Source organism: Perissodus microlepis, chromosome 3 (assembly GCF_051167445.1).
Source record: "Perissodus microlepis isolate ML-2025 ecotype Zambia chromosome 3, ASM5116744v1, whole genome shotgun sequence".
NCBI classification, from domain to species: Eukaryota; Metazoa; Chordata; class Actinopteri; order Cichliformes; family Cichlidae; genus Perissodus; species Perissodus microlepis.
In genome coordinates this window covers 29,881,861-29,903,422 of record NC_140463.1, presented here as the reverse complement: position 1 = coordinate 29,903,422, position 21,562 = coordinate 29,881,861, and the positions used below count along the sequence as shown (strand labels likewise).

At 48.7% G+C, this 21,562-nt stretch overlaps 13 non-coding genes across 13 annotated transcripts; all 13 read left to right on the top strand.

The window, feature by feature from the left end:
- Window positions 1-3,329: 3,329 nt before the first annotated feature.
- trnan-guu (transfer RNA asparagine (anticodon GUU)) lies at window positions 3,330-3,403 on the top strand. The gene has a single exon. It is a non-coding gene; the product is annotated as a tRNA-Asn (tRNA).
- A 1,362-nt stretch (window positions 3,404-4,765) lies between these two features.
- Window positions 4,766-4,839, top strand: trnan-guu (transfer RNA asparagine (anticodon GUU)). Its single transcript has one exon. It is a non-coding gene; the product is annotated as a tRNA-Asn (tRNA).
- Window positions 4,840-6,201: 1,362 nt separating this feature from the next.
- Window positions 6,202-6,275, top strand: trnan-guu (transfer RNA asparagine (anticodon GUU)). The gene has a single exon. It is a non-coding gene; the product is annotated as a tRNA-Asn (tRNA).
- Window positions 6,276-7,637: 1,362 nt separating this feature from the next.
- trnan-guu (transfer RNA asparagine (anticodon GUU)) lies at window positions 7,638-7,711 on the top strand. Its single transcript has one exon. It is a non-coding gene; the product is annotated as a tRNA-Asn (tRNA).
- Window positions 7,712-9,073: 1,362 nt separating this feature from the next.
- trnan-guu (transfer RNA asparagine (anticodon GUU)) lies at window positions 9,074-9,147 on the top strand. Its single transcript has one exon. It is a non-coding gene; the product is annotated as a tRNA-Asn (tRNA).
- Window positions 9,148-10,398: 1,251 nt separating this feature from the next.
- On the top strand, window positions 10,399-10,472 carry trnan-guu (transfer RNA asparagine (anticodon GUU)). The gene has a single exon. It is a non-coding gene; the product is annotated as a tRNA-Asn (tRNA).
- Window positions 10,473-11,834: 1,362 nt separating this feature from the next.
- Window positions 11,835-11,908, top strand: trnan-guu (transfer RNA asparagine (anticodon GUU)). The gene has a single exon. It is a non-coding gene; the product is annotated as a tRNA-Asn (tRNA).
- A 1,362-nt stretch (window positions 11,909-13,270) lies between these two features.
- trnan-guu (transfer RNA asparagine (anticodon GUU)) lies at window positions 13,271-13,344 on the top strand. The gene has a single exon. It is a non-coding gene; the product is annotated as a tRNA-Asn (tRNA).
- A 1,251-nt stretch (window positions 13,345-14,595) lies between these two features.
- trnan-guu (transfer RNA asparagine (anticodon GUU)) lies at window positions 14,596-14,669 on the top strand. Its single transcript has one exon. It is a non-coding gene; the product is annotated as a tRNA-Asn (tRNA).
- A 1,362-nt stretch (window positions 14,670-16,031) lies between these two features.
- trnan-guu (transfer RNA asparagine (anticodon GUU)) lies at window positions 16,032-16,105 on the top strand. The gene has a single exon. It is a non-coding gene; the product is annotated as a tRNA-Asn (tRNA).
- Window positions 16,106-17,467: 1,362 nt separating this feature from the next.
- trnan-guu (transfer RNA asparagine (anticodon GUU)) lies at window positions 17,468-17,541 on the top strand. Its single transcript has one exon. It is a non-coding gene; the product is annotated as a tRNA-Asn (tRNA).
- Window positions 17,542-18,903: 1,362 nt separating this feature from the next.
- Window positions 18,904-18,977, top strand: trnan-guu (transfer RNA asparagine (anticodon GUU)). Its single transcript has one exon. It is a non-coding gene; the product is annotated as a tRNA-Asn (tRNA).
- Window positions 18,978-20,339: 1,362 nt separating this feature from the next.
- On the top strand, window positions 20,340-20,413 carry trnan-guu (transfer RNA asparagine (anticodon GUU)). The gene has a single exon. It is a non-coding gene; the product is annotated as a tRNA-Asn (tRNA).
- Window positions 20,414-21,562: the final 1,149 nt, after the last annotated feature.

Here is a 21,562-nt window from a genome sequence, read left to right as displayed (position 1 = left end):
TCTTACTGAGGAAAGGTTTGTTGGAGAAGTGGCTGGACCCTCTTCCTCTTCATTTCCATCATCACTCTGTTAGAGACATAGAAAGTCCATGGTTTTATTATAGTACCACATTTTATTCAATTGTTATATTTTCCATTGTAAGATGTAAACCTCATAAAGTGTCTCTGTTGCTTCCTCCTCTGTAACAGCTGTCAATGTTTCTTCATTATTTTCCTGTAGTAAAGAAATTAACAACATTGCTGTTCTACTGTAAACTCATATAATCTGTGGAGTATTAAGAGTACTCACAACTGCATGTTGGTCTGGCTCAACAGGAGGCTGCACCAGATGCAGTACACCATCACCATCAACTGATAGAATATGAGGTTTATACAGGTCACTTATAACTTACAAGGGACCAGATGGCAATTAACAAACATATACCAATCACCTTACACTTCATTGTCATTATGCTCTCAAAGACAACCAAGACTGAGGGAAGGCTCACTCTGTGAGTGGTGGTGGTGGAGGACCCCCACCTGTTTTTCGGGCCTCCGCTTTTTTTCTGTTGGCTATAACGGGTCACATTTGAGCATACAGAGTAAGCAAATATGTACTTGTAATGTGCTCAGATAATTTCAATAAGTGCTTAGAGGAAGAAAATTAATGTAGCCTCTAACTGCAATTGATTTACATAGGACAAACAGACCAAGCACTATGGCTCATAATACAATTACACCTTACCTGTTTGGACTATATTTTTATATTTCATTTTTACTTGCTGCCAGGAACGTTTGGGGCCTGTTGGGTTGCACCTGCGCTCACATCACATCACAAAATAAAATGTATAAAATAAAAAATAAAATATAATAAAATAACGTGTTAAATGGGTGGAAATCCATAGATCAATGTTTAAATTAACACTCACGCATTGACTCTGTCGGCTATGTTTTGCCATGCATGCTCCCTTTCTTTTGCAGCTGAGGCTGTGTTACTTTTTTTCCGCAAAATTTGCATGTTATCGGCATATGCTGCCATCAGAATTTCGGCCTCAAGCGCTGTAAAATACATTGACCGCGCATTCTTTCCCTCCGTCTCCATGGTGACTCGCTTAATCTGTGCTCCACTAATCAGGGCTTTATGTATCCTCGTGCGCGCGCTTAACTTGGGGTTAAAGCAACTCCGCGTTGATTGAAGTAATTGTTATCAGCCTTTCTGAAACCGAATATTCCGAGTTGGACAGTTCGGGGTTACTCAACCCTGAGTATCGTTTTTCACTCTGAGTTTTCTAAACCGGCTTCCTGAAATAGGGCCCAGGACGGTCGTTTGATGAACGCAGTCGACCGTTTTATACAACCAACCAAAAAGACCGGAACACCCTCCCCCAGTCCCCCGTCCAGTCTCGACACCTGTGGCTTGTGCGTTGTCAGACTCTGTGGCGCAATAGGTTAGCGCGTTCGCCTGTTAACTGAAAGGTTGGTGGTTCAAGCCCACCCAGGGACAATATCACTGTTGTTCCCAGGTAATGCAAAATGCTGCACAAACGTGCAGTCCACCTTCTTCCTCAGAAAGCACTAGTTTTGCTTCACAATAGCGTCCATGCTAGACTCGGTTGTTTGATGAACGCAGTCAACCGTTTTATCAAGGGTGATATGCATCTTTGGGGTGGTGTTTTTCTTCAGCAACTGCATACTTACTGCCAAGTTCATTACCTACCAGTCACATATTTTAAACAATCAAGGCGGTATGGAGAGGAAGTACCAGAGCACCTCCATCCAGCCAGCCACCCCGTCCTCTCTCGACGCCCCTGCTTGGCTTTACTCAGTCTCTGTTGCACAATCGTTTACCCCACAACCAAAAAGGCCGGAACACCCTCCCGCAGTCCCCCGTCCAGTCTCGACACCTGTGGGTTGCGCGTTGTCAGTCTCTGTGGCGCAATCGGTTAGCGCGTTCGGCTGTTAACAACCAAAAAGACCGGAACACCCTCCCCCAGTCCCCCGTCCAGTCTTGACACCTGTGGGTTGCGCGTTGTCAGTCTCTGTGGCGCAATCGGTTAGCGCGTACGGCTGTTAACCCAAAGGTTGGTGATTCAAGCCCACCCAGGGCCGATATCACTGTTGTTGCCAGGGAATGCAGAACGCTGCACAAACGTGCAGTGCAACTGTGATGTTAGTTATACCATGTTATAACCAACCATGTTTTAACCAAGCATGTTATAACCATGTTATAACGATCCATGTTATATCCATGTTATAACCAACCATGTTTTAACCAATCATGTTATAACCATGTTATAACGATCCATGTTATATCCATGTTATAACCAACCATGTTATAACCAACCATCTCATAACCAAACATCGTATAACCAATTATGTTATAACCATGTTAAAACCAATCATGTTATAACCATGTTATAACCAACAATGTTATAACCATGTTATAATCAACCATGGTTTAACCAAGCATGTTATAACCATGTTATAACGATCCATGTTATAACCAACCATGTTATAACCAACCATCTTATAACCAACCATCGTATAACCAATCATGTTATAACCATGTTATAACCAATCATGTTATAACCATGTTATAACCAACAATGTTATAACCATGTTATAATCAACCATGGTTTAACCAAGCATGTTTTAACCAAGCATGTTTTAACCAATCATGTTATACCCAACCATCTTATAACCAACCATCGTATAACCAATCATGTTATAACCATGTTATAACCAATCATGTTATAACCATGTTATAACCAATCATGTTATAACCAATCATGTTATAACCAACCATGTTATAACCAGGACGGTCGTTTGATGAACGCAGTCGACCGTTTTATCGAGGGTGATATGCATCTTTGGGGTGGTGTTGTTCGTCCGCAACTGCATACTTACTGCCAAGTTCATTACCTACCAGTCACATATTTTAAACAATCAAGGCGGTATGGAGAGGAAGTACCAGAGCACCTCCATCCAGGCACCCGGTCCTCTCTCGACGCCCCTGCTTGGCTTTACTCAGTCTCTGTTGCACAATCGTTTACCCCACAACCAAAAAGGCCGGAACACCCTCCCGCAGTCCCCCGTCCAGTCTCGACACCTGTGGGTTGCGCGTTGTCAGTCTCTGTGGCGCAATCGGTTAGCGCGTTCGGCTGTTAACAACCAAAAAGACCGGAACACCCTCCCCCAGTCCCCCGTCCAGTCTTGACACCTGTGGGTTGCCCGTTGTCAGTCTCTGTGGCGCAATCGGTTAGCGCGTTTTGCTGTTAACAACCAAAAAGACCGGAACACCCTCCCCCAGTCCCCCGTCCAGTCTTGACACCTGTGGATTGCCCGTTGTCAGTCTCTGTGGCGCAATCGGTTAGCGCGTTCGACTGTTAACCGAAAGGTTGGTGGTTCAAGCCCACCCAGGCACGATATCAATGTTATTGCCAGGTAATGCAAAACGCTGCACAAGCGTGCAGTCAAACTGCTACCTCAAAAGGCAATTGTTTTTTTTCACAATATTGTCCATGCTATACTTGGTCGTTTGATGAATCCAGTCAACCATTTTATCAATGGTGATATGCTTCTTTCGGGTGGTGTTGTCCATCCGCAACTGCATACTGACTGCCACCAAAGGACCATATAACTATTACTGCCAGGTAATGCAGAACGCTGAAGAAACGTGCAGTGCAACTGCTGCCTCAGAATGCGATGGTTTCACAATAGTCTGAATTCTAGATTTGGTCATTTGACGAACCCAGTCAACCGTTTTATCGAGGGTAATATGCTTCTTTGGGGTGGTGGTTGTTCGTCCGCAACTTAATACTGATTTCCAAGTTCATAACCTACCAGTCACATATTTTAAACAATAAGGGCTACCGTATGGAGAGGAAGTACCAGAGCACCTCCAGACAGCCACCCGGTCCTCTCTCGACCCCCCTGCTTGGCTTTGCTCAGTGTCTGTGGCACAATCGTTCACCACACAACCAAAAACACCCTCCCGCAGCCGCCGTCCAGTCTCGACACCTGTGGGTTGCGCGTTGTCAGACTCTGTGGAGCAATAGGTTAGCGCGTTCACCTGTTAACAACCAAAAAGACCGGAACACCCTCCCCCAGTCCCCCGTCCAGTCTCGACACCTGTGGCTTGCGCGTTGTCAGACTCTGTGGAGCAATAGGTTAGCGTGTTCGCCTGTTAACCGAAAGGTTGGTGGTTCAAGCCCACCCAGGGACGATATCACTGTTATTGCCAAGTAATGCAGAACGCTGCACAAACGTGTAGTGCAACTGTTATAACAGTTATGTTGGTTATACCATGTTATAACCAAGAATCTTATAACTAACCATGTTATCACCAACCATGTTATAACCAGGACGGTCGTTTGATGAACGCAGTCGACCGTTTTATCGAGGGTGATATGCATCTTTGTGGTGGTGTTGTTCGTCCGCAACTGCATACTTACAGCCAAGTTCATTACCTACCAGTCACATATTTTAAACAATCAAGGCGGTATGGAGAGGAAGTACCAGAGCACCTCCATCCAGCCACCCCGTCCTCTCTCGACGCCCCTGCTTGGCTTTACTCAGTCTCGGTTGCACAATCGTTTACCCCACAACCAAAAAGGCCGGAACACCCTCCCGCAGTCCCCCGTCCAGTCTCGACACCTGTGGGTTGCGCGTTGTCAGTCTCTGTGGCGCAATCGGTTAGCGCGTTCGGCTGTTAACAACCAAAAACACCGGAACACCCTCCCACAGTCCCCCGTCCAGTCTTAACACCTGTGGGTTGCCCGTTGTCAGTCTCTGTGGCGCAATCGGTTAGCGCGTTCGACTGTTAACCGAAAGGTTGGTGGTTCAAGCCCACCCAGGGACGATATCAATGTTATTGCCAGGTAATGCAAAACGCTGCACAAGCGTGCAGTCAAACTGCTACCTCAGAAAGCAATTGTTTTTTTTCACAATATTGTCCATGCTATACTTGGTCGTTTGATGAATCCAGTCAACCATTTTATCAATGGTGATATGCTTCTTTGGGGTGGTGTTGTCCATCCGCAACTGCATACTGACTGCCACCAAAGGACCATATAACTATTACTGCCAGGTAATGCAGAACGCTGAACAAACGTGCAGTGCAACTGCTGCCTCAGAATGCGATGGTTTCACAATAGTCTGAATTCTAGATTTGGTCATTTGACGAACCCAGTCAACCGTTTTATCGAGGGTAATATGCTTCTTTGGGGTGGTGGTTGTTCGTCCGCAACTTAATACTGATTTCCAAGTTCATAACCTACCAGTCACATATTTTAAACAATAAGGGCTACCGTATGGAGAGGAAGTACCAGAGCACCTCCAGACAGCCACCCGGTCCTCTCTCGACCCCCCTGCTTGGCTTTGCTCAGTGTCTGTGGCACAATCGTTCACCACACAACCAAAAACACCCTCCCGCAGCCGCCGTCCAGTCTCGACACCTGTGGGTTGCGCGTTGTCAGACTCTGTGGAGCAATAGGTTAGCACGTTCGCCTGTTAACAACCAAAAAGACCGGAACACCCTCCCCCAGTCCCCCGTCCAGTCTCGACACCTGTGGCTTGCGCGTTGTCAGACTCTGTGGAGCAATAGGTTAGCGTGTTCGCCTGTTAACCGAAAGGTTGGTGGTTCAAGCCCACCCAGGGACGATATCACTGTTATTGCCAAGTAATGCAGAACGCTGCACAAACGTGTAGTGCAACTGTTATAACAGTTATGTTGGTTATACCATGTTATAACCAAGAATCTTATAACTAACCATGTTATCACCAACCATGTTATAACCAGGACGGTCGTTTGATGAACGCAGTCGACCGTTTTATCGAGGGTGATATGCATCTTTGGGGTGGTGTTGTTCGTCCGCAACTGCATACTTACAGCCAAGTTCATTACCTACCAGTCACATATTTTAAACAATCAAGGCGGTATGGAGAGGAAGTACCAGAGCACCTCCATCCAGCCACCCCGTCCTCTCTCGACGCCCCTGCTTGGCTTTACTCAGTCTCTGTTGCACAATCGTTTACCCCACAACCAAAAAGGCCGGAACACCCTCCCGCAGTCCCCCGTCCAGTCTCGACACCTGTGGGTTGCGCGTTGTCAGTCTCTGTGGCGCAATCGGTTAGCGCGTTCGGCTGTTAACAACCAAAAAGACCGGAACACCCTCCCCCAGTCCCCCGTCCAGTCTTGACACCTGTGGGTTGCCCGTTGTCAGTCTCTGTGGCGCAATCGGTTAGCGCGTTCGGCTGTTAACCGAAAGGTTGGTGGTTCAAGCCCACCCAGGGACGATATCAATGTTATTGCCAGGTAATGCAAAACGCTGCACAAGCGTGCAGTCAAACTGCTACCTCAGAAAGCAATTGTTTTTTTTCACAATATTGTCCATGCTATACTTGGTCGTTTGATGAATCCAGTCAACCATTTTATCAATGGTGATATGCTTCTTTGGGGTGGTGTTGTCCATCCGCAACTGCATACTGACTGCCACCAAAGGACCATATAACTATTACTGCCAGGTAATGCAGAACGCTGAACAAACGTGCAGTGCAACTGCTGCCTCAGAATGCGATGGTTTCACAATAGTCTGAATTCTAGATTTGGTCATTTGACGAACCCAGTCAACCGTTTTATCGAGGGTAATATGCTTCTTTGGGGTGGTGGTTGTTCGTCCGCAACTTAATACTGATTTCCAAGTTCATAACCTACCAGTCACATATTTTAAACAATAAGGGCTACCGTATGGAGAGGAAGTACCAGAGCACCTCCAGACAGCCACCCGGTCCTCTCTCGACCCCCCTGCTTGGCTTTGCTCAGTGTCTGTGGCACAATCGTTCACCACACAACCAAAAACACCCTCCCGCAGCCGCCGTCCAGTCTCGACACCTGTGGGTTGCGCGTTGTCAGACTCTGTGGAGCAATAGGTTAGCACGTTCGCCTGTTAACAACCAAAAAGACCGGAACACCCTCCCCCAGTCCCCCGTCCAGTCTCGACACCTGTGGCTTGCGCGTTGTCAGACTCTGTGGAGCAATAGGTTAGCGTGTTCGCCTGTTAACCGAAAGGTTGGTGGTTCAAGCCCACCCAGGGACGATATCACTGTTATTGCCAAGTAATGCAGAACGCTGCACAAACGTGTAGTGCAACTGTTATAACAGTTATGTTGGTTATACCATGTTATAACCAAGAATCTTATAACTAACCATGTTATCACCAACCATGTTATAACCAGGACGGTCGTTTGATGAACGCAGTCGACCGTTTTATCGAGGGTGATATGCATCTTTGGGGTGGTGTTGTTCGTCCGCAACTGCATACTTACAGCCAAGTTCATTACCTACCAGTCACATATTTTAAACAATCAAGGCGGTATGGAGAGGAAGTACCAGAGCACCTCCATCCAGCCACCCCGTCCTCTCTCGACGCCCCTGCTTGGCTTTACTCAGTCTCTGTTGCACAATCGTTTACCCCACAACCAAAAAGGCCGGAACACCCTCCCGCAGTCCCCCGTCCAGTCTCGACACCTGTGGGTTGCGCGTTGTCAGTCTCTGTGGCGCAATCGGTTAGCGCGTTCGGCTGTTAACAACCAAAAAGACCGGAACACCCTCCCCCAGTCCCCCGTCCAGTCTTGACACCTGTGGGTTGCCCGTTGTCAGTCTCTGTGGCGCAATCGGTTAGCGCGTTCGGCTGTTAACCGAAAGGTTGGTGGTTCAAGCCCACCCAGGGACGATATCAATGTTATTGCCAGGTAATGCAAAACGCTGCACAAGCGTGCAGTCAAACTGCTACCTCAGAAAGCAATTGTTTTTTTTCACAATATTGTCCATGCTATACTTGGTCGTTTGATGAATCCAGTCAACCATTTTATCAATGGTGATATGCTTCTTTGGGGTGGTGTTGTCCATCCGCAACTGCATACTGACTGCCACCAAAGGACCATATAACTATTACTGCCAGGTAATGCAGAACGCTGAAGAAACGTGCAGTGCAACTGCTGCCTCAGAATGCGATGGTTTCACAATAGTCTGAATTCTAGATTTGGTCATTTGACGAACCCAGTCAACCGTTTGATCGAGGGTAATATGCTTCTTTGGGGTGGTGGTTGTTCGTCCGCAACTTAATACTGATTTCCAAGTTCATAACCTACCAGTCACATATTTTAAACAATAAGGGCTACCGTATGGAGAGGAAGTACCAGAGCACCTCCAGACAGCCACCCGGTCCTCTCTCGACCCCCCTGCTTGGCTTTGCTCAGTGTCTGTGGCACAATCGTTCACCACACAACCAAAAACACCCTCCCGCAGCCGCCGTCCAGTCTCGACACCTGTGGGTTGCGCGTTGTCAGACTCTGTGGAGCAATAGGTTAGCGCGTTCGCCTGTTAACAACCAAAAAGACCGGAACACCCTCCCCCAGTCCCCCGTCCAGTCTCGACACCTGTGGCTTGCGCGTTGTCAGACTCTGTGGAGCAATAGGTTAGCGTGTTCGCCTGTTAACCGAAAGGTTGGTGGTTCAAGCCCACCCAGGGACGATATCACTGTTATTGCCAAGTAATGCAGAACGCTGCACAAACGTGTAGTGCAACTGTTATAACAGTTATGTTGGTTATACCATGTTATAACCAAGAATCTTATAACTAACCATGTTATCACCAACCATGTTATAACCAGGACGGTCGTTTGATGAACGCAGTCGACCGTTTTATCGAGGGTGATATGCATCTTTGGGGTGGTGTTGTTCGTCCGCAACTGCATACTTACAGCCAAGTTCATTACCTACCAGTCACATATTTTAAACAATCAAGGCGGTATGGAGAGGAAGTACCAGAGCACCTCCATCCAGCCACCCCGTCCTCTCTCGACGCCCCTGCTTGGCTTTACTCAGTCTCTGTTGCACAATCGTTTACCCCACAACCAAAAAGGCCGGAACACCCTCCCGCAGTCCCCCGTCCAGTCTCGACACCTGTGGGTTGCGCGTTGTCAGTCTCTGTGGCGCAATCGGTTAGCGCGTTCGGCTGTTAACAACCAAAAAGACCGGAACACCCTCCCCCAGTCCCCCGTCCAGTCTTGACACCTGTGGGTTGCCCGTTGTCAGTCTCTGTGGCGCAATCGGTTAGTGCGTTCGGCTGTTAACCGAAAGGTTGGTGGTTCAAGCCCACCCAGGGACGATATCAATGTTATTGCCAGGTAATGCAAAACGCTGCACAAGCGTGCAGTCAAACTGCTACCTCAGAAAGCAATTGTTTTTTTTCACAATATTGTCCATGCTATACTTGGTCGTTTGATGAATCCAGTCAACCATTTTATCAATGGTGATATGCTTCTTTGGGGTGGTGTTGTCCATCCGCAACTGCATACTGACTGCCACCAAAGGACCATATAACTATTACTGCCAGGTAATGCAGAACGCTGAAGAAACGTGCAGTGCAACTGCTGCCTCAGAATGCGATGGTTTCACAATAGTCTGAATTCTAGATTTGGTCATTTGACGAACCCAGTCAACCGTTTTATCGAGGGTAATATGCTTCTTTGGGGTGGTGGTTGTTCGTCCGCAACTTAATACTGATTTCCAAGTTCATAACCTACCAGTCACATATTTTAAACAATAAGGGCTACCGTATGGAGAGGAAGTACCAGAGCACCTCCAGACAGCCACCCGGTCCTCTCTCGACCCCCCTGCTTGGCTTTGCTCAGTGTCTGTGGCACAATCGTTCACCACACAACCAAAAACACCCTCCCGCAGCCGCCGTCCAGTCTCGACACCTGTGGGTTGCGCGTTGTCAGACTCTGTGGAGCAATAGGTTAGCGCGTTCGCCTGTTAACAACCAAAAAGACCGGAACACCCTCCCCCAGTCCCCCGTCCAGTCTCGACACCTGTGGCTTGCGCGTTGTCAGACTCTGTGGAGCAATAGGTTAGCGTGTTCGCCTGTTAACCGAAAGGTTGGTGGTTCAAGCCCACCCAGGGACGATATCACTGTTATTGCCAAGTAATGCAGAACGCTGCACAAACGTGTAGTGCAACTGTTATAACAGTTATGTTGGTTATACCATGTTATAACCAAGAATCTTATAACTAACCATGTTATCACCAACCATGTTATAACCAGGACGGTCGTTTGATGAACGCAGTCGACCGTTTTATCGAGGGTGATATGCATCTTTGGGGTGGTGTTGTTCGTCCGCAACTGCATACTTACAGCCAAGTTCATTACCTACCAGTCACATATTTTAAACAATCAAGGCGGTATGGAGAGGAAGTACCAGAGCACCTCCATCCAGCCACCCCGTCCTCTCTCGACGCCCCTGCTTGGCTTTACTCAGTCTCTGTTGCACAATCGTTTACCCCACAACCAAAAAGGCCGGAACACCCTCCCGCAGTCCCCCGTCCAGTCTCGACACCTGTGGGTTGCGCGTTGTCAGTCTCTGTGGCGCAATCGGTTAGCGCGTTCGGCTGTTAACCGAAAGGTTGGTGGTTCAAGCCCACCCAGGGACGATATCAATGTTATTGCCAGGTAATGCAAAACGCTGCACAAGCGTGCAGTCAAACTGCTACCTCAGAAAGCAATTGTTTTTTTTCACAATATTGTCCATGCTATACTTGGTCGTTTGATGAATCCAGTCAACCATTTTATCAATGGTGATATGCTTCTTTGGGGTGGTGTTGTCCATCCGCAACTGCATACTGACTGCCACCAAAGGACCATATAACTATTACTGCCAGGTAATGCAGAACGCTGAAGAAACGTGCAGTGCAACTGCTGCCTCAGAATGCGATGGTTTCACAATAGTCTGAATTCTAGATTTGGTCATTTGACGAACCCAGTCAACCGTTTTATCGAGGGTAATATGCTTCTTTGGGGTGGTGGTTGTTCGTCCGCAACTTAATACTGATTTCCAAGTTCATAACCTACCAGTCACATATTTTAAACAATAAGGGCTACCGTATGGAGAGGAAGTACCAGAGCACCTCCAGACAGCCACCCGGTCCTCTCTCGACCCCCCTGCTTGGCTTTGCTCAGTGTCTGTGGCACAATCGTTCACCACACAACCAAAAACACCCTCCCGCAGCCGCCGTCCAGTCTCGACACCTGTGGGTTGCGCGTTGTCAGACTCTGTGGAGCAATAGGTTAGCACGTTCGCCTGTTAACAACCAAAAAGACCGGAACACCCTCCCCCAGTCCCCCGTCCAGTCTCGACACCTGTGGCTTGCGCGTTGTCAGACTCTGTGGAGCAATAGGTTAGCGTGTTCGCCTGTTAACCGAAAGGTTGGTGGTTCAAGCCCACCCAGGGACGATATCACTGTTATTGCCAAGTAATGCAGAACGCTGCACAAACGTGTAGTGCAACTGTTATAACAGTTATGTTGGTTATACCATGTTATAACCAAGAATCTTATAACTAACCATGTTATCACCAACCATGTTATAACCAGGACGGTCGTTTGATGAACGCAGTCGACCGTTTTATCGAGGGTGATATGCATCTTTGGGGTGGTGTTGTTCGTCCGCAACTGCATACTTACAGCCAAGTTCATTACCTACCAGTCACATATTTTAAACAATCAAGGCGGTATGGAGAGGAAGTACCAGAGCACCTCCATCCAGCCACCCCGTCCTCTCTCGACGCCCCTGCTTGGCTTTACTCAGTCTCTGTTGCACAATCGTTTACCCCACAACCAAAAAGGCCGGAACACCCTCCCGCAGTCCCCCGTCCAGTCTCGACACCTGTGGGTTGCGCGTTGTCAGTCTCTGTGGCGCAATCGGTTAGCGCGTTCGGCTGTTAACAACCAAAAAGACCGGAACACCCTCCCCCAGTCCCCCGTCCAGTCTTGACACCTGTGGGTTGCCCGTTGTCAGTCTCTGTGGCGCAATCGGTTAGCGCGTTCGGCTGTTAACCGAAAGGTTGGTGGTTCAAGCCCACCCAGGGACGATATCAATGTTATTGCCAGGTAATGCAAAACGCTGCACAAGCGTGCAGTCAAACTGCTACCTCAGAAAGCAATTGTTTTTTTTCACAATATTGTCCATGCTATACTTGGTCGTTTGATGAATCCAGTCAACCATTTTATCAATGGTGATATGCTTCTTTGGGGTGGTGTTGTCCATCCGCAACTGCATACTGACTGCCACCAAAGGACCATATAACTATTACTGCCAGGTAATGCAGAACGCTGAAGAAACGTGCAGTGCAACTGCTGCCTCAGAATGCGATGGTTTCACAATAGTCTGAATTCTAGATTTGGTCATTTGACGAACCCAGTCAACCGTTTTATCGAGGGTAATATGCTTCTTTGGGGTGGTGGTTGTTCGTCCGCAACTTAATACTGATTTCCAAGTTCATAACCTACCAGTCACATATTTTAAACAATAAGGGCTACCGTATGGAGAGGAAGTACCAGAGCACCTCCAGACAGCCACCCGGTCCTCTCTCGACCCCCCTGCTTGGCTTTGCTCAGTGTCTGTGGCACAATCGTTCACCACACAACCAAAAACACCCTCCCGCAGCCGCCGTCCAGTCTCGACACCTGTGGGTTGCGCGTTGTCAGACTCTGTGGAGCAATAGGTTAGCGCGTTCGCCTGTTAACAACCAAAAAGACCGGAACACCCTCCCCCAGTCCCCCGTCCAGTCTCGACACCTGTGGCTTGCGCGTTGTCAGACTCTGTGGAGCAATAGGTTAGCGTGTTCGCCTGTTAACCGAAAGGTTGGTGGTTCAAGCCCACCCAGGGACGATATCACTGTTATTGCCAAGTAATGCAGAACGCTGCACAAACGTGTAGTGCAACTGTTATAACAGTTATGTTGGTTATACCATGTTATAACCAAGAATCTTATAACTAACCATGTTATCACCAACCATGTTATAACCAGGACGGTCGTTTGATGAACGCAGTCGACCGTTTTATCGAGGGTGATATGCATCTTTGGGGTGGTGTTGTTCGTCCGCAACTGCATACTTACAGCCAAGTTCATTACCTACCAGTCACATATTTTAAACAATCAAGGCGGTATGGAGAGGAAGTACCAGAGCACCTCCATCCAGCCACCCCGTCCTCTCTCGACGCCCCTGCTTGGCTTTACTCAGTCTCTGTTGCACAATCGTTTACCCCACAACCAAAAAGGCCGGAACACCCTCCCGCAGTCCCCCGTCCAGTCTCGACACCTGTGGGTTGCGCGTTGTCAGTCTCTGTGGCGCAATCGGTTAGCGCGTTCGGCTGTTAACAACCAAAAAGACCGGAACACCCTCCCCCAGTCCCCCGTCCAGTCTTGACACCTGTGGGTTGCCCGTTGTCAGTCTCTGTGGCGCAATCGGTTAGTGCGTTCGGCTGTTAACCGAAAGGTTGGTGGTTCAAGCCCACCCAGGGACGATATCAATGTTATTGCCAGGTAATGCAAAACGCTGCACAAGCGTGCAGTCAAACTGCTACCTCAGAAAGCAATTGTTTTTTTTCACAATATTGTCCATGCTATACTTGGTCGTTTGATGAATCCAGTCAACCATTTTATCAATGGTGATATGCTTCTTTGGGGTGGTGTTGTCCATCCGCAACTGCATACTGACTGCCACCAAAGGACCATATAACTATTACTGCCAGGTAATGCAGAACGCTGAAGAAACGTGCAGTGCAACTGCTGCCTCAGAATGCGATGGTTTCACAATAGTCTGAATTCTAGATTTGGTCATTTGACGAACCCAGTCAACCGTTTTATCGAGGGTAATATGCTTCTTTGGGGTGGTGGTTGTTCGTCCGCAACTTAATACTGATTTCCAAGTTCATAACCTACCAGTCACATATTTTAAACAATAAGGGCTACCGTATGGAGAGGAAGTACCAGAGCACCTCCAGACAGCCACCCGGTCCTCTCTCGACCCCCCTGCTTGGCTTTGCTCAGTGTCTGTGGCACAATCGTTCACCACACAACCAAAAACACCCTCCCGCAGCCGCCGTCCAGTCTCGACACCTGTGGGTTGCGCGTTGTCAGACTCTGTGGAGCAATAGGTTAGCGCGTTCGCCTGTTAACAACCAAAAAGACCGGAACACCCTCCCCCAGTCCCCCGTCCAGTCTCGACACCTGTGGCTTGCGCGTTGTCAGACTCTGTGGAGCAATAGGTTAGCGTGTTCGCCTGTTAACCGAAAGGTTGGTGGTTCAAGCCCACCCAGGGACGATATCACTGTTATTGCCAAGTAATGCAGAACGCTGCACAAACGTGTAGTGCAACTGTTATAACAGTTATGTTGGTTATACCATGTTATAACCAAGAATCTTATAACTAACCATGTTATCACCAACCATGTTATAACCAGGACGGTCGTTTGATGAACGCAGTCGACCGTTTTATCGAGGGTGATATGCATCTTTGGGGTGGTGTTGTTCGTCCGCAACTGCATACTTACAGCCAAGTTCATTACCTACCAGTCACATATTTTAAACAATCAAGGCGGTATGGAGAGGAAGTACCAGAGCACCTCCATCCAGCCACCCCGTCCTCTCTCGACGCCCCTGCTTGGCTTTACTCAGTCTCTGTTGCACAATCGTTTACCCCACAACCAAAAAGGCCGGAACACCCTCCCGCAGTCCCCCGTCCAGTCTCGACACCTGTGGGTTGCGCGTTGTCAGTCTCTGTGGCGCAATCGGTTAGCGCGTTCGGCTGTTAACCGAAAGGTTGGTGGTTCAAGCCCACCCAGGGACGATATCAATGTTATTGCCAGGTAATGCAAAACGCTGCACAAGCGTGCAGTCAAACTGCTACCTCAGAAAGCAATTGTTTTTTTTCACAATATTGTCCATGCTATACTTGGTCGTTTGATGAATCCAGTCAACCATTTTATCAATGGTGATATGCTTCTTTGGGGTGGTGTTGTCCATCCGCAACTGCATACTGACTGCCACCAAAGGACCATATAACTATTACTGCCAGGTAATGCAGAACGCTGAAGAAACGTGCAGTGCAACTGCTGCCTCAGAATGCGATGGTTTCACAATAGTCTGAATTCTAGATTTGGTCATTTGACGAACCCAGTCAACCGTTTTATCGAGGGTAATATGCTTCTTTGGGGTGGTGGTTGTTCGTCCGCAACTTAATACTGATTTCCAAGTTCATAACCTACCAGTCACATATTTTAAACAATAAGGGCTACCGTATGGAGAGGAAGTACCAGAGCACCTCCAGACAGCCACCCGGTCCTCTCTCGACCCCCCTGCTTGGCTTTGCTCAGTGTCTGTGGCACAATCGTTCACCACACAACCAAAAACACCCTCCCGCAGCCGCCGTCCAGTCTCGACACCTGTGGGTTGCGCGTTGTCAGACTCTGTGGAGCAATAGGTTAGCGCGTTCGCCTGTTAACAACCAAAAAGACCGGAACACCCTCCCCCAGTCCCCCGTCCAGTCTCGACACCTGTGGCTTGCGCGTTGTCAGACTCTGTGGAGCAATAGGTTAGCGTGTTCGCCTGTTAACCGAAAGGTTGGTGGTTCAAGCCCACCCAGGGACGATATCACTGTTATTGCCAAGTAATGCAGAACGCTGCACAAACGTGTAGTGCAACTGTTATAACAGTTATGTTGGTTATACCATGTTATAACCAAGAATCTTATAACTAACCATGTTATCACCAACCATGTTATAACCAGGACGGTCGTTTGATGAACGCAGTCGACCGTTTTATCGAGGGTGATATGCTTCTTTGGGGTGGTGTTGTTCGTCCGCAACTGCATACTTACAGCCAAGTTCATTACCTACCAGTCACATATTTTAAACAATCAAGGCGGTATGGAGAGGAAGTACCAGAGCACCTCCATCCAGCCACCCCGTCCTCTCTCGACGCCCCTGCTTGGCTTTACTCAGTCTCTGTTGCACAATCGTTTACCCCACAACCAAAAAGGCCGGAACACCCTCCCGCAGTCCCCCGTCCAGTCTCGACACCTGTGGGTTGCGCGTTGTCAGTCTCTGTGGCGCAATCGGTTAGCGCGTTCGGCTGTTAACAACCAAAAAGACCGGAACACCCTCCCCCAGTCCCCCGTCCAGTCTTGACACCTGTGGGTTGCCCGTTGTCAGTCTCTGTGGCGCAATCGGTTAGCGCGTTCGGCTGTTAACCGAAAGGTTGGTGGTTCAAGCCCACCCAGGGACGATATCAATGTTATTGCCAGGTAATGCAAAACGCTGCACAAGCGTGCAGTCAAACTGCTACCTCAGAAAGCAATTGTTTTTTTTCACAATATTGTCCATGCTATACTTGGTCGTTTGATGAATCCAGTCAACCATTTTATCAATGGTGATATGCTTCTTTGGGGTGGTGTTGTCCATCCGCAACTGCATACTGACTGCCACCAAAGGACCATATAACTATTACTGCCAGGTAATGCAGAACGCTGAAGAAACGTGCAGTGCAACTGCTGCCTCAGAATGCGATGGTTTCACAATAGTCTGAATTCTAGATTTGGTCATTTGACGAACCCAGTCAACCGTTTTATCGAGGGTAATATGCTTCTTTGGGGTGGTGGTTGTTCGTCCGCAACTTAATACTGATTTCCAAGTTCATAACCTACCAGTCACATATTTTAAACAATAAGGGCTACCGTATGGAGAGGAAGTACCAGAGCACCTCCAGACAGCCACCCGGTCCTCTCTCGACCCCCCTGCTTGGCTTTGCTCAGTGTCTGTGGCACAATCGTTCACCACACAACCAAAAACACCCTCCCGCAGCCGCCGTCCAGTCTCGACACCTGTGGGTTGCGCGTTGTCAGACTCTGTGGAGCAATAGGTTAGCGCGTTCGCCTGTTAACAACCAAAAAGACCGGAACACCCTCCCCCAGTCCCCCGTCCAGTCTCGACACCTGTGGCTTGCGCGTTGTCAGACTCTGTGGAGCAATAGGTTGGCGTGTTCGCCTGTTAACCGAAAGGTTGGTGGTTCAAGCCCACCCAGGGACGATATCACTGTTATTGCCAAGTAATGCAGAACGCTGCACAAACGTGTAGTGCAACTGTTATAACAGTTATGTTGGTTATACCATGTTATAACCAAGAATCTTATAACTAACCATGTTATCACCAACCATGTTATAACCAGGACGGTCGTTTGATGAACGCAGTCGACCGTTTTATCGAGGGTGATATGCATCTTTGGGGTGGTGTTGTTCGTCCGCAACTGCATACTTACAGCCAAGTTCATTACCTACCAGTCACATATTTTAAACAATCAAGGCGGTATGGAGAGGAAGTACCAGAGCACCTCCATCCAGCCACCCCGTCCTCTCTCGACGCCCCTGCTTGGCTTTACTCAGTCTCTGTTGCACAATCGTTTACCCCACAACCAAAAAGGCCGGAACACCCTCCCGCAGTCCCCCGTCCAGTCTCGACACCTGTGGGTTGCGCGTTGTCAGTCTCTGTGGCGCAATCGGTTAGCGCGTTCGGCTGTTAACAACCAAAAAGACCGGAACACCCTCCCCCAGTCCCCCGTCCAGTCTTGACACCTGTGGGTTGCCCGTTGTCAGTCTCTGTGGCGCAATCGGTTAGTACGTTCGGCTGTTAACCGAAAGGTTGGTGGTTCAAGCCCACCCAGGGACGATATCAATGTTATTGCCAGGTAATGCAAAACGCTGCACAAGCGTGCAGTCAAACTGCTACCTCAGAAAGCAATTGTTTTTTTTCACAATATTGTCCATGCTATACTTGGTCGTTTGATGAATCCAGTCAACCATTTTATCAATGGTGATATGCTTCTTTGGGGTGGTGTTGTCCATCCGCAACTGCATACTGACTGCCACCAAAGGACCATATAACTATTACTGCCAGGTAATGCAGAACGCTGAAGAAACGTGCAGTGCAACTGCTGCCTCAGAATGCGATGGTTTCACAATAGTCTGAATTCTAGATTTGGTCATTTGACGAACCCAGTCAACCGTTTTATCGAGGGTAATATGCTTCTTTGGGGTGGTGGTTGTTCGTCCGCAACTTAATACTGATTTCCAAGTTCATAACCTACCAGTCACATATTTTAAACAATAAGGGCTACCGTATGGAGAGGAAGTACCAGAGCACCTCCAGACAGCCACCCGGTCCTCTCTCGACCCCCCTGCTTGGCTTTGCTCAGTGTCTGTGGCACAATCGTTCACCACACAACCAAAAACACCCTCCCGCAGCCGCCGTCCAGTCTCGACACCTGTGGGTTGCGCGTTGTCAGACTCTGTGGAGCAATAGGTTAGCGCGTTCGCCTGTTAACAACCAAAAAGACCGGAACACCCTCCCCCAGTCCCCCGTCCAGTCTCGACACCTGTGGCTTGCGCGTTGTCAGACTCTGTGGAGCAATAGGTTAGCGTGTTCGCCTGTTAACCGAAAGGTTGGTGGTTCAAGCCCACCCAGGGACGATATCACTGTTATTGCCAAGTAATGCAGAACGCTGCACAAACGTGTAGTGCAACTGTTATAACAGTTATGTTGGTTATACCATGTTATAACCAAGAATCTTATAACTAACCATGTTATCACCAACCATGTTATAACCAGGACGGTCGTTTGATGAACGCAGTCGACCGTTTTATCGAGGGTGATATGCATCTTTGGGGTGGTGTTGTTCGTCCGCAACTGCATACTTACAGCCAAGTTCATTACCTACCAGTCACATATTTTAAACAATCAAGGCGGTATGGAGAGGAAGTACCAGAGCACCTCCATCCAGCCACCCCGTCCTCTCTCGACGCCCCTGCTTGGCTTTACTCAGTCTCTGTTGCACAATCGTTTACCCCACAACCAAAAAGGCCGGAACACCCTCCCGCAGTCCCCCGTCCAGTCTCGACACCTGTGGGTTGCGCGTTGTCAGTCTCTGTGGCGCAATCGGTTAGCGCGTTCGGCTGTTAACAACCAAAAAGACCGGAACACCCTCCCCCAGTCCCCCGTCCAGTCTTGACACCTGTGGGTTGCCCGTTGTCAGTCTCTGTGGCGCAATCGGTTAGCGCGTTCGGCTGTTAACCGAAAGGTTGGTGGTTCAAGCCCACCCAGGGACGATATCAATGTTATTGCCAGGTAATGCAAAACGCTGCACAAGCGTGCAGTCAAACTGCTACCTCAGAAAGCAATTGTTTTTTTTCACAATATTGTCCATGCTATACTTGGTCGTTTGATGAATCCAGTCAACCATTTTATCAATGGTGATATGCTTCTTTGGGGTGGTGTTGTCCATCCGCAACTGCATACTGACTGCCACCAAAGGACCATATAACTATTACTGCCAGGTAATGCAGAACGCTGAAGAAACGTGCAGTGCAACTGCTGCCTCAGAATGCGATGGTTTCACAATAGTCTGAATTCTAGATTTGGTCATTTGACGAACCCAGTCAACCGTTTTATCGAGGGTAATATGCTTCTTTGGGGTGGTGGTTGTTCGTCCGCAACTTAATACTGATTTCCAAGTTCATAACCTACCAGTCACATATTTTAAACAATAAGGGCTACCGTATGGAGAGGAAGTACCAGAGCACCTCCAGACAGCCACCCGGTCCTCTCTCGACCCCCCTGCTTGGCTTTGCTCAGTGTCTGTGGCACAATCGTTCACCACACAACCAAAAACACCCTCCCGCAGCCGCCGTCCAGTCTCGACACCTGTGGGTTGCGCGTTGTCAGACTCTGTGGAGCAATAGGTTAGCGCGTTCGCCTGTTAACAACCAAAAAGACCGGAACACCCTCCCCCAGTCCCCCGTCCAGTCTCGACACCTGTGGCTTGCGCGTTGTCAGACTCTGTGGAGCAATAGGTTAGCGTGTTCGCCTGTTAACCGAAAGGTTGGTGGTTCAAGCCCACCCAGGGACGATATCACTGTTATTGCCAAGTAATGCAGAACGCTGCACAAACGTGTAGTGCAACTGTTATAACAGTTATGTTGGTTATACCATGTTATAACCAAGAATCTTATAACTAACCATGTTATCACCAACCATGTTATAACCAGGACGGTCGTTTGATGAACGCAGTCGACCGTTTTATCGAGGGTGATATGCTTCTTTGGGGTGGTGTTGTTCGTCCGCAACTGCATACTTACAGCCAAGTTCATTACCTACCAGTCACATATTTTAAACAATCAAGGCGGTATGGAGAGGAAGTACCAGAGCACCTCCATCCAGCCACCCCGTCCTCTCTCGACGCCCCTGCTTGGCTTTACTCAGTCTCTGTTGCACAATCGTTTACCCCACAACCAAAAAGGCCGGAACACCCTCCCGCAGTCCCCCGTCCAGTCTCGACACCTGTGGGTTGCGCGTTGTCAGTCTCTGTGGCGCAATCGGTTAGCGCGTTCGGCTGTTAACAACCAAAAAGACCGGAACACCCTCCCCCAGTCCCCCGTCCAGTCTTGACACCTGTGGGTTGCCCGTTGTCAGTCTCTGTGGCGCAATCGGTTAGCGCGTTCGGCTGTTAACCGAAAGGTTGGTGGTTCAAGCCCACCCAGGGACGATATCAATGTTATTGCCAGGTAATGCAAAACGCTGCACAAGCGTGCAGTCAAACTGCTACCTCAGAAAGCAATTGTTTTTTTTCACAATATTGTCCATGCTATACTTGGTCGTTTGATGAATCCAGTCAACCATTTTATCAATGGTGATATGCTTCTTTGGGGTGGTGTTGTCCATCCGCAACTGCATACTGACTGCCACCAAAGGACCATATAACTATTACTGCCAGGTAATGCAGAACGCTGAAGAAACGTGCAGTGCAACTGCTGCCTCAGAATGCGATGGTTTCACAATAGTCTGAATTCTAGATTTGGTCATTTGACGAACCCAGTCAACCGTTTTATCGAGGGTAATATGCTTCTTTGGGGTGGTGGTTGTTCGTCCGCAACTTAATACTGATTTCCAAGTTCATAACCTACCAGTCACATATTTTAAACAATAAGGGCTACCGTATGGAGAGGAAGTACCAGAGCACCTCCAGACAGCCACCCGGTCCTCTCTCGACCCCCCTGCTTGGCTTTGCTCAGTGTCTGTGGCACAATCGTTCACCACACAACCAAAAACACCCTCCCGCAGCCGCCGTCCAGTCTCGACACCTGTGGGTTGCGCGTTGTCAGACTCTGTGGAGCAATAGGTTAGCGCGTTCGCCTGTTAACAACCAAAAAGACCGGAACACCCTCCCCCAGTCCCCCGTCCAGTCTCGACACCTGTGGCTTGCGCGTTGTCAGACTCTGTGGAGCAATAGGTTAGCGTGTTCGCCTGTTAACCGAAAGGTTGGTGGTTCAAGCCCACCCAGGGACGATATCACTGTTATTGCCAAGTAATGCAGAACGCTGCACAAACGTGTAGTGCAACTGTTATAACAGTTATGTTGGTTATACCATGTTATAACCAAGAATCTTATAACTAACCATGTTATCACCAACCATGTTATAACCAGGACGGTCGTTTGATGAACGCAGTCGACCGTTTTATCGAGGGTGATATGCATCTTTGGGGTGGTGTTGTTCGTCCGCAACTGCATACTTACAGCCAAGTTCATTACCTACCAGTCACATATTTTAAACAATCAAGGCGGTATGGAGAGGAAGTACCAGAGCACCTCCATCCAGCCACCCCGTCCTCTCTCGACGCCCCTGCTTGGCTTTAC